We start from the raw sequence: 11,456 nt of genomic DNA on the forward strand, positions 1-11,456 counted from the left end.
GAGACTTTATGGACTAATTTTATTTGAACCCTTACAAAGTTAGCCATCACTTTTCTTAATTATCTTAAAAATGTCTCAAACACTAGACTCAGTACTATTCAGAGTATTCTTTGAAAATAAGTTTGGGGGAGTTGCAAAGAAGTATGAAATGCTCTAAAAATTGTAGTACATACAGTAAAATACTCAAAAAAAAGCATATGTACTTGAAGTAAATTGCACTAAAGAGCATGTGAAAAGGAAAGAAAATTTGATGTGTTTAAGGTAATTATTTTGAAAGGTCTGATATAACCTAAGTCTAGGGTTTTTTTAAACCTAAAATTATCTATCTTTTACCTACCCCTAAGCCCAGCCACGTTACAACCTTGTTAAAGACCTATTGATTCAAATTTCCAATGTTACCTACATTAGTGGAGAGAAACTGCTCTATTCAACATATGAAGACATCAGTTAAGCTTAATGATTCCAGTTTAATTTTGAATAAGGGATTAAAATCAAATTGGTAGGGATTAACATGTATTTATTAAGAAAAATTTAGTCTAATTTTTCTATTGTAGTAATTGTTGAGATTAATTTGAACGATATATATACTTGAGTTGCATAATTATCAAATTTCTTGAGATTAATTGTTGTTCTGAAGGAGGTTTTCAAAAAGTGTTTCCAAGAAAGTTCTTTTCAAATTTGTGCATTACTCGGGACGAGCAATGAATTAATTTTGGGGGTGTGGAAACAAGAAAATTTATGTGTTTTTACATGCCCTTTTTAACTTAAAATCATGCTATTCCGGTTAAATTCTTGTTGAAAAATAATTAAATATTATAAAATAATTAAATTATGTTTAAAATATGAACATGATGAATTTTAATTAATTCTGATTAATTTTGACTATTTTCGACAGATTCGCACAAAGGGCGAAAATTGGCTCGGCAGACAATGCTCGAAGAATAAAACTGAGAAGCAATTTGAAGCATCGAGGCAAATTTATTTCCAGCATAAGATGGTTCAAAAATGTGTGTTAATTCATAATATAATTAATTTTAATTTATTCCCAATTTAATTTGGGCTAAATAAATTATTATTAATTAATTAGGGAAAAAAATGTCTAGTTGAACCGCATAGGTTGAACCGAATCTAGTGAATCGAACCAGCCACCAATTTGGCTGCCCAGAACCGTCCATATGCTGACCCAAATCAGAATTCTAGCTGACTAAATAAGCTTGCAAAGAAGCCTTTGAAGAACTTTCAACCTTGCATTCAAACCCCTCCAAAAAATATGGCTTTATCGATTTGCCCCAGGCTATTTTTAGCAAAGTTGAATCTCTCAACTTTGCCATGTGTGTAGCCGGCCAAGGGGGGTCTCTTTGGCTGATGGAATTTTCTATTTTTAGCAGCCACAATCAGCTATAAAAGCCATCCCTTGCTGATCATTCAACTCATCCAGCACACTCTCATTCTCTCTTCTTCTCTCTCACTTTCTCTCAACTTTTCCTTCCCATTTTCCCTTTTGTTCAAGTACTGATTTCTTCTCTTGGGAAAGAGGTCTTCATCAGCCATTTTTGAGCAGCAATTAAAGTTTTCATAAGCCACCTTGAGAGCCGAGGACAACGGAGAATGAAGAACAGAGAAATCAGTCAAGCCGCGGAGAAACACCGGATTTGTTTCTTGTTCCCTATCTCTTTAAATTTTGTTGTTGTTTTGACAAAAATGTTTATGAATATTTATGCTATTGAAATAGTTATTTTAATCAATCTAGCTTGAATTTAATCCGTGTTGGGTTGATTATATTTTGCCTGCTTGAATTATTGAAATTGTGTTTGTGTTGTTATAGGCCTCTGTAAGATGCTTAATTAAGTAAAATCATGCCTAAGTTGTTCTTGCAATATTAATTGTTAGATAACTAATGAATTAATTATTAAATCGTATTGAAATTTTAATTAATTGACACAATACTTAATCAGTGCATGTTTATTCTTCTAAGGTAGCTGAAGTTAATTTAGCATTGTATTTGGCGATACATATGCCTTGCATAACTTGCAAGATTATTGTGATTAAACTGTTTTAAGGTAGAAATACTCTGTTACTTCACTTGATCTTTTATATGCTTGTGAAGATTGATTAATCACTTAGATTGACATTGTAAAATGTTCAATAGGTTGATTAATTTAATATGTATGTATGAGTAGTAGTTAGCAAATTGTCGAGTTGCCGTAAATTTGTTCGTAGCAGTATAAACATAAGTTTAATAATTCTAAGTTAAAAGAATGTAATTAATCCAACACAATTATATCATCTTGATTAAACCTTATTTGAAATCGTACATTAGAGCCTTTTTAATTTTAATTTTTTTTACTTAGTTTTTAACCCTTAGTTTTTAATCATCTTTAAACTAAAATATTTTCCATCACCAAAGTGTTTTAACATTAATTTCATAAATATTCCTTTTTACAGTCCTTGTGGGTACGATAACTTGACATTTACTTGTCACTTTATTACTTGTTACGATAGTGTACACTTGCACATTTTCGTCGTTCCAACTATCAACAAGTAAATGTTTTTCAATGGTTTTAATGCAACTTCCGTTATGCAACCATAACATCTAGGCCATGTTTGGATTGTTACATTTAGTAGTTTCAGAGTTGAGTTCAAAGCTCGGACTGTAGATTTTAAAACGGGTCTGCATGCATATTTTAAAGACTATTTTAGAAAATTTACTTTTGCTATTAAATTTAAAATTAAGTTTTTGAAAATTCGAGACTCCAAAAGCCAATCCGAGATGTTATACTTGTAGATAGTGAAACTCTGATTGAAAACACTCAAAGTGATAACATAAAACTTGCTTCTAAAAAATGTTAGATAAAATTCATAAAAAAATTTTATAAGCGTCATGGATAGCCATGGAGTACGAACTCATGGTGCACATTGTCATGCGGCTTAGGAAGAGTCATCCACTGCTCGAGTACCTACACCAAACCTTGGTGCCAATGAAAACGATCTTGTTATGGATAATGTGAGTTAGGAGCCTGTGGAATTTGTTGATGAGGCGACTAATTCTGATCCTATTGATGGTGCAATATTTCAAGCACTATTGAGGGTATTGTGGCATGTTGCTAGAAGCCAAACTAGTACTGGGGGCTGCAAATCTATAGCAGAGAGGCTTCGATCTAATGGAGTCGAGGTGTTTAGGTGTGTTGTTGGAACGACCCCTATGGTAGCTGAGTATTGGATGGCAGCTATGCAGAGAAATTTGGATGATCTAGATTGTATCCTGAACTAGAAAGTAAAAGGCATAGTGTCTCTTTTGAGGGATGAGGCCTACTGCTGGTGGCAATCTATAGTTGAGGGTACTCAAGCTTGTGAAGATAACCTAGGAGTATTTCCAAGTTGCATTCCAGAAGAAGTATGTGGGCTCGAGGTATGTTGAAGCTCGTAGAATTGAGTTCATTGAGCTGAAACAGAAGAATAAGACTATATCTGAGATTGGGTCATTACGCATAGGGGATGGTAGCTTCCAAACAAGACAAGTGTGTGAGGTTCGAGAATGGGCTACGATATGTTCTGAAGGTCCAAGTTGCTATGCTGCAGGAGAGAGTCTTTAAGACCTTGGTTGAGAAGGTAAAGATTCTAGAAGAGGTTAAAGGGGCTGAACGAGAAAGAAGGGACAACATCAAGACTACTGTAACACCCCAAAATTTTAATTTTGTGTATTGTGAATGTGTGACACAAAATATCTATCTTCTTTAGTGGTTATGTGTTCTGGGTGTGTTTGGGAGGTCCCAAGTTCAAGCCAAGACTTGCGCAAATTTTGGTATTTTTATGAATAAGTCTTATCTTTGGTCATTAGGCTTTTAAGTAAAAGTTGACAAATAATTAACAGAATGGGCCTCTTGGTCTGGTGGATAAGTGGAGTGCTGGTGTGAAGGAAGTCCTGTGTTCGAAACTTGGCGTGGGCATTATTTTTGCTTGTGCGTCCAATAGAGTTTGAGATGGACTAAAAATCTAAGTAGTGGATTTAGTGGGGAGTTTGATTGAAAGAAATAAGGGATTAGGGTGGTTATCAAATATTTTGTTCATCTTTTTTTATTCTTTTTTTACTTTCCCTAAAATCCCTCCACCCTCTTGTCATTTTTCTCTTCATTGCTGCCGAATTTTTGCTCTCTTTCACCCTTCATCTTCTTGATTTTTCTTTTCCCACTCTGCCTCGTGTCGCTTCACATTTGTCTGCAATCATTTGGTAAGTTTTAGATAAGTGATTTGTCTCCGTTTGTTAACTTTCTTCTGAAGTGTTTTGTTTATGCCAATTAGGGGAGGATTCAAGGGCTCGTAATCACCAATCAGAGTATTAGTTTGTGTGGGAATTAATGTTCATCAGTCGAAGGTAAGGTTTAGTCACTCATAGGCTAAAACCTCGATACGAGTTCGATTTGGGATCACGTTATGTGAGATTAAATTAGTGTTATTTGTTCAATTATAGGCTTTGGAGTGCTCGGGGACTATTTTAGCATCAAACAAAACCAGGTGTGTACCCGAAACGCAAAAAAGTGGATTCGGCAAAAAGCCGAAATTGCTTGCTATTTCGACCGCAGCAGTAGGCTAAATTTGAAAAATCACCATAGATTGTGGAAATTGAATTAGAGGATGAAAAAATATGGAATTAAATTTTCTTGAGTATAGTTTCTCATAGAAGAAACGATGTAAGTAATGGAATTGTAAATCGTGAGATATAATAAGTTCTGTGAGACAAGGTCAGAATGAATTCGGGTTCCCCTATTCTAGCTTTCGAAAATAATCAAAAATTGGAGAAAAATAATTAGGGGTTAATTTACATGTTTAAATTATTAATGAGTCTGTTTTCAATAGAAATAGATGGTAACATCATCCAAATTTTTTACTAAGGGATAATTAATTTTTAGCGTAGAAAGGTCGAAGCTGTCAGACAGCAGAACAGTGGTAATATTGAAGATTTTACTGTACTTATTGGCTGAACCAAAAGTTCTGAAAATTTTATGGTAGAAAGGTATTTGAGTCTAGTTTCAAAGACATCAAGCAGACCATCATTTGGAATTCTTTAGCTCAAGATATAAATAATTTAGTAACAGTGACTCAAGTAGATAGCTTTGAAGGAACATATAAGTAAATAGTGAAAACATGTATGAATATTTAGCTAGCACGAGTTACATTAAAAATGGATCACGCGGCCAAGGCCAATTTGGTCCGAGTGGGCCACACGGGCGTGTGGGCCGACACGGGCAGGCCACATAGGCATGTGTGCCCATTTTTCTAAAAAGTTCTGTAAGGTTGCATGGGTCACCCAAGTTGACTGTGGACCTACTGTAGGGTCGGTAAGCTTTACTTAGACCCCTATATATGTGATTTATCTGTCTAATTTCTATACCGAGCATGACTTATGATATATGAATATATGTACTATTAATTGCATAATGGCATGACATATTTTGCATATTGCATTGCATTGGGGTGGGTTGATGATATTTGGAGAAAGTGTCTGAAAGGCTATTAAGCTTATTATCTGGTAGCTCAGCTGCAACCTTCTGATTATGTGCCACATATTGGTACAGTATGGTGTGTAGGGATGGGTGGGTTAATTTAATCTCTACATAGTGTGTAGGGTTGAACGAAGATGGTGTGTAGAGGCTCGTGGGTAGGATTCTGATTTACTGTATCTGCATTCTATATCTAATATGGCTAAAGCCCTAATGTATTTTTGAGACTGTATCTGCACTGGCTAAGGCCCAAACTGATTCTGTGATGGGTCCAGGCGCCAAACTGTATCTAACCAAAAGCTGTTGGATATCTGTATGCATGTTTTCTGTGGGAATTACACTGAGTTTGCAAAAACTCACCCTTTTTCTGTTTAAACTATACAGGTAATCCTTAAACTTGACAGGTCGGTGTAGAGGAGGACTCGACGGTGGCCACAAGTAAATTTTAGACTATTTTCAGTTAATGTCTAGAATTTATTACTTATTTGGGGTTTTTGATGTAACTTTTGGGCTATGGACTGGTTGGCTTTAAATTTGGGACTTTATACTGTTTTTATGGATTTTTTTTAAACTGCAGCTAAACAAAACACGGTTATTCTAAAAACTAAGGTTTTCGTAAATAGAAACGATTTTCCCTAAATTAATTGGTTACAAAAGCTTCCGCTAAGAGACAAGGTTTAAAGCAAATCAACTAGTGCTTATTTTTTTGAATTAAATAAAAGCTAACTAACTGTAATGGTTTTAACTCGACAATCTTGTCTTCAAATCTCATTCTATGTGACATCGCCAGATTCGACCATATCGTCTAGGTCGAGTTTGGGGTGTTATAACTACAGTTAAGAGGGACTTTGGCTCGGAAAGTTCTAACCTCCGTCCTCCAAAGAAAACCAATAATAATAGACCACGATAGAACCCAGTCGTTGTTGGTAATAGAAACAGGACTCGAGAATGTGCTTAATATGGGAAACCTCATGAAGGGGAATGTTGGAAGAAATTGGGAGCATGTTTAAGATGTGGATCCATGGAGCACCTAATTAAGGCCTGACTACTTGTGAAAGAATAGAGGCAAGCACCACAACCCCATCAGAATAAGAATCCAAGAGGGCAAGGTAATTTGGAAATTTGGGACATAGAGCATCTGGTAAGGGTGTAAATCGTACTAACGCGAGACAACCTGCCTTGGTTTATACAGCAATGCCCAGAGAGGACCATGATGCAACTGATGTCATCGAAAGTAATTTTACAATAAATTCAGTACAGTACTTTGCCTTGCTAGATGCAGGTTCTACTCAATCATACATTGCCTGTGTTGGAAAAAAGGGTATAGAAAACACATCAGAAAATAAATTTAGAGAAAAACCAGAGGTTTAAAAATTTTTCCAAAACAAGATCTTGGTTGTGATATCTAAATTAATAAACACTTAATCAAAATTGTACATTTTCGATTCGTCTAGGATGAGCGCTTCAACCGAGTAGTCTTCTCTGCTATCCTCAAGCTCACGTCTGCCAAGTGTAGGCTCGCTTTGAATCAAAAAAAATTTCACAAAAATTACCAGTGGGGTAATTTTTCAATTTCTCTAAAATTATGGGTCAAGTTGTAAATCAGAAAAAAATCTCTAGAAATTTTCTGGAAAAATCTCTTCAAAGAATTTTCTCTCTACAACTTTCTCTTGAATTCTAGTGTGTGTAAATAATGACCCAATGCACTTTTCATATAGGAGAGTTTAGAGAGTTCAACTATAATTAAATTTAATCACTTTAATATTAAATTAGTATAATATTTATCAAGATAAATATTAGATTAAATTTAATATTAAATCTTATTAAAATAATAAAATGTTTATCTACAAGATAAACATTAAATTAAATTTAATATTAAGATAATAACTTTAATATTAAATTAATAAAATACTATTAATATAAGTATTTAATTTAATTTAATATAAAACTATTAAAATGATATTATTTATTAAAAATTAATCTGAAATCAAATTCTTCAGTAGAGTCCCAGTAGGAGTGTACCTCTTCCTCTACTTAATCACTAATGCCAACTGCCGCTGGCCACCAATACGCCCCTGTCGCAGTCGCTGGCACCGCCGTGTCCGGTGATACAGGTGCAACACCCTTATGGCACCCCGAGCCGATTCGACTGCTACCGGTTCAGTCCGGGTCAATGACGACCTGACCGGTCTAGTCTTGCCACTGGTTCGACCGTCGGCCCGGTTTCACATACCTTGCCTGGTTCAACTAGTTTTTGGGTCTTGGTCTCGATTTTGGGCTCCCAAGCCCAATTTACGATCTCATGTCCAATTTTTAAGTTGAATTACACATTGGGAAAAAAATTTTGACTTGGAAATTAACTTCCAAAATTATCATATTAATTTTAATTGATTTGACTAATTTTACTTAGATTTTCCAAATTAATTTTTCAAGAAAATTCTTTAATCAAATTCTCTAATTGAACAATTCTTACAACCACCTAATTATTTCCACATTGAATAAATCAATTCAATTAAATTATTCCCAAAGTCATAGAATTTTCTTCTAATTCAAATGCAGTCCGATCGAGCTTTTGTTGAGCTAGCAGAGGGACCAATCGGACAAGTACAATTAGGCTCTAGTGATTGCAATTATGTCCAGAAACATCGTTCGGGTAATTCAAAATTACCTAACCATGGAGTTAATCCACAAGAAGTATCATGATTGAAAACTCCTTATTGTATACTCTTTACGAAAGCAATGCATCCAACTGCTTTGTCAAATGAACTCGTAATGTGTGGGTTACTCTCATATGATATCCTTGATTCCTTTGAGTTAAATCCATTCACTCAATACAATCCTATTTTATCTCATTATCACCATTGTGTCTGTTTAATGATTTATATGATCACTATCAATAAATGACTGTGATAAATTGCTCGTTCGAGAACAAGCAACCCGTGGACACGTTCCATATTTATCAATCCACACAATCCTAATGAGAAGATATCATTAACTCTTTAATTAAGCTATAAATTCCACTATTGCTAGTAAAGTTATTCTATACACAAGTCATGTACCCAACATATCGACTTTGGGCTCGATCATCTTTAAAGCATAAGCCTCCACTTATATCAAAGAACATGAGTTACATACACATGGTCAGTGACTAACTTGGGATTTAGGTAAATAACACCATGAACATCACAAGTGAATTAATTCACAAATGGATTTAAAAATAATTCATCTTGGGTCCAGTCTAATGTATTTTAAAAATAATTCATCTTGGGTCCAGTCTAATGTATCATTCTACCAATGAATACATCTATGTCTATACTCGTGGAGTCAACTGCTCTGATAGCCAAGACTGGCCGTCCCCCCAATTGGAATTGTAGATGACATGATAATCTTTCACAGTATTTGAATCAAATGCTCACTTTGATTCTTTTACGGGATTACAGACTCATTTAGATTATCTACTAAAGTAAGTCGTCTTTTTCGCAATGTGAACTTTTTATACAATGCCACTTATCTTCAGTTTGAACTTTAGACAATCAATAAGCTAATATTTGCTTGTCACAATTTTGTTATGCATGAAAAATATAAAAGACATGAATACAAAATACATAATAGTGAAATATGAAATTAACTTTATTTATTCTTCATTTAAATAAATAGAAAACAGTTACATGTTTACTACAATATGGACACATTTCTCAACAGTTTTCTCTATCTCTGATGAAATGAGAATTATGGTAGAAGACATTGTTAGTGATAAAATTGTACTTAGTCACCTTGGACAGTCTGTGTATGTAAACAAAATTTATAGGAGATGCCTCTAAAAAATTCAGGGAGAGATGTTTCTAGCAGACTTGATGGAGCTACCTTTTGAAGAATTTGATCTTATTTTGGGCATGGATTGGTTGAAAGAGTGCTGAGTAAGTTTAGACTGTGATACGAAATGAGTTAATTTGAGAAATCTGGATGGAAAGAAGATAATTATGCTTATGGAGTGTCAGGATTACTTTTCCAATGTGATCTTCGCTTTAATGGCCAAAAAGTTTGTTCGTAACTGATGCGAGGCTTACTTGGCATACATCCTAGATATGAATGTTGATGAGTTAATGATGGAAATATCTGTGTAGTGAGGGAATTAACCAATTTCGTCCCAGAGGAGTTTCCTGGTTTACCTATGGAGCGCGAGGTTAATTTTGGGATCGAGTTGCTGCCTAGGATAGACCCGGTGTCCATTGCTCCTTACCGCATGACACTTAATGAGCTTAAGGAGCTAAAGGTGTAATTGCAAGAGTTATTGGATCATGGATTCATAAGGCCGAGTGTGTCGCATTGGTTTTAGGGTTTAACAATTATTATTAGATCGGTGTTTACTATGCTCCAACACTTGATAATAAGAGAATCAGAACCATTGTCGGTATTGATTTAAACCATGAAGATATCGTCGGATACTTGCCGGAGGAGCTTGGGTTACTCACCGATCTCGCATTATTTCATATCAACTCGAAACGATTTTATGGTATGATTTCACATAAGTTTATAAAGTTGAAGTTGATGTTCGAGTTGGATCTTAGCAACAATCGATTCGCTAGTAAGTTCCCTGAAGTGATTTTTAAGCTTCCTTTACTTACATTTTTGGATTTGAGGTTTAATGGATTTGAAGGAATTGTACCTAAAGAGCTTTTTGATAAAGATTTGGATGTTATTTTTATTAATCATAATTAGTTTAGAATTAGTCTACCAGATAAATTTGGTAACTTACCGGTTTTTGTTATTATTTTGGCTAATAACAAGTTTCACGGTTGTGTGTCGGTGAGTCATGGGAACATGACAAGTATTGAATAGATTATTTTAATGAACAATAGATTTTGATCTTGTTTCTCAGAGCAAATTGGGGGGTTGAAAATTGTTACTGTATTTGATGTTAACTTTAATCAATTATTGGGTACTTTGCCAGAGCAAATTAGGAAATGTTGAGTCTTGAACAACTTAATATGGCACATAATATGTTGTCTGGGAAGTTTCCAGGGGTATTTTTCGGTTGTTGAAGTTGGAGAATTTTACATTTTCATATAGTTTCTTCACCGAAGAATCATTGGTTTGTTTGGGGTTACATGATTTTGATGATAGGAGGAATTGTTTGTCAGCGAGGCCTTTACCACCTCTGCCATCTATGACATTATTTTTCCTAATAACAACCTTTTTATAAATAATATCATCTATAACATCGTGCTTATGTGGCATGCCACATAGGCTACTTCGTTGACGTCTCATTTGACTAACGGCCAACTGACGTTTATCGTTAAAATTGGGTTGATTTCTGAAAAATAGTAACATTGAGGGTTTCAAAAAAAAAAAGGTTAAGGGAACAAACCCAAAAACCCATAAATGTTGATGGTATTTTTTGTAATCATGCCAAAATAAATATCCACTACCTAGGATAGATGACCTATTTGATCAATTTAGAGGTGTAACCATGTTTTCCAAAATAGTTCTAAGGTCAAGATATTATCAACTTAAGGTGAAGGTGGCGGATGTGCCCAAAATTGCATTTAGAAATTGATATGGCCACTATGAATTCCTTGTAATGCTATTCGATTTAACCAACGCTCCTATCACCTTTATGGTTTTGATAAACTGAGTGTTTAAACCCTTCCTTGATTAGCTCATTGCTTTTTTTTATTGATGATATCTTAGTTGATTCCAAAACTGAACCCCAACATGATGAGCACCTTAAGAATCCTCTATGAAAATAAACTATATGCTAAGTTAAATAAATGTGAATTCTAGCTTAAGCAAGTTATGTTTTTGGGTCAGGTGGTATTGGAAACACGAAAATATACACATTTTTTCATGCCCTTTTTAACTCAAATTCATGCAGTTTCGTTAAAATTCTAGTCGAAAAAATATATAATTATTATAAAATAATTAAATTGCACTCAAATTATTAACATGTTTATTTTT

General features: G+C 34.5%; 1 pseudogene; it reads left to right on the forward strand.

Moving 5' to 3' along the window:
- Positions 1-2,891: 2,891 nt before the first annotated feature.
- Positions 2,892-10,701, forward strand: LOC105787027 (leucine-rich repeat extensin-like protein 3; annotated as a pseudogene).
- Positions 10,702-11,456: the final 755 nt, after the last annotated feature.

Source organism: Gossypium raimondii, chromosome 1 (assembly GCF_025698545.1).
Source record: "Gossypium raimondii isolate GPD5lz chromosome 1, ASM2569854v1, whole genome shotgun sequence".
Lineage (NCBI taxonomy): Eukaryota > Viridiplantae > Streptophyta > Magnoliopsida > Malvales > Malvaceae > Gossypium > Gossypium raimondii.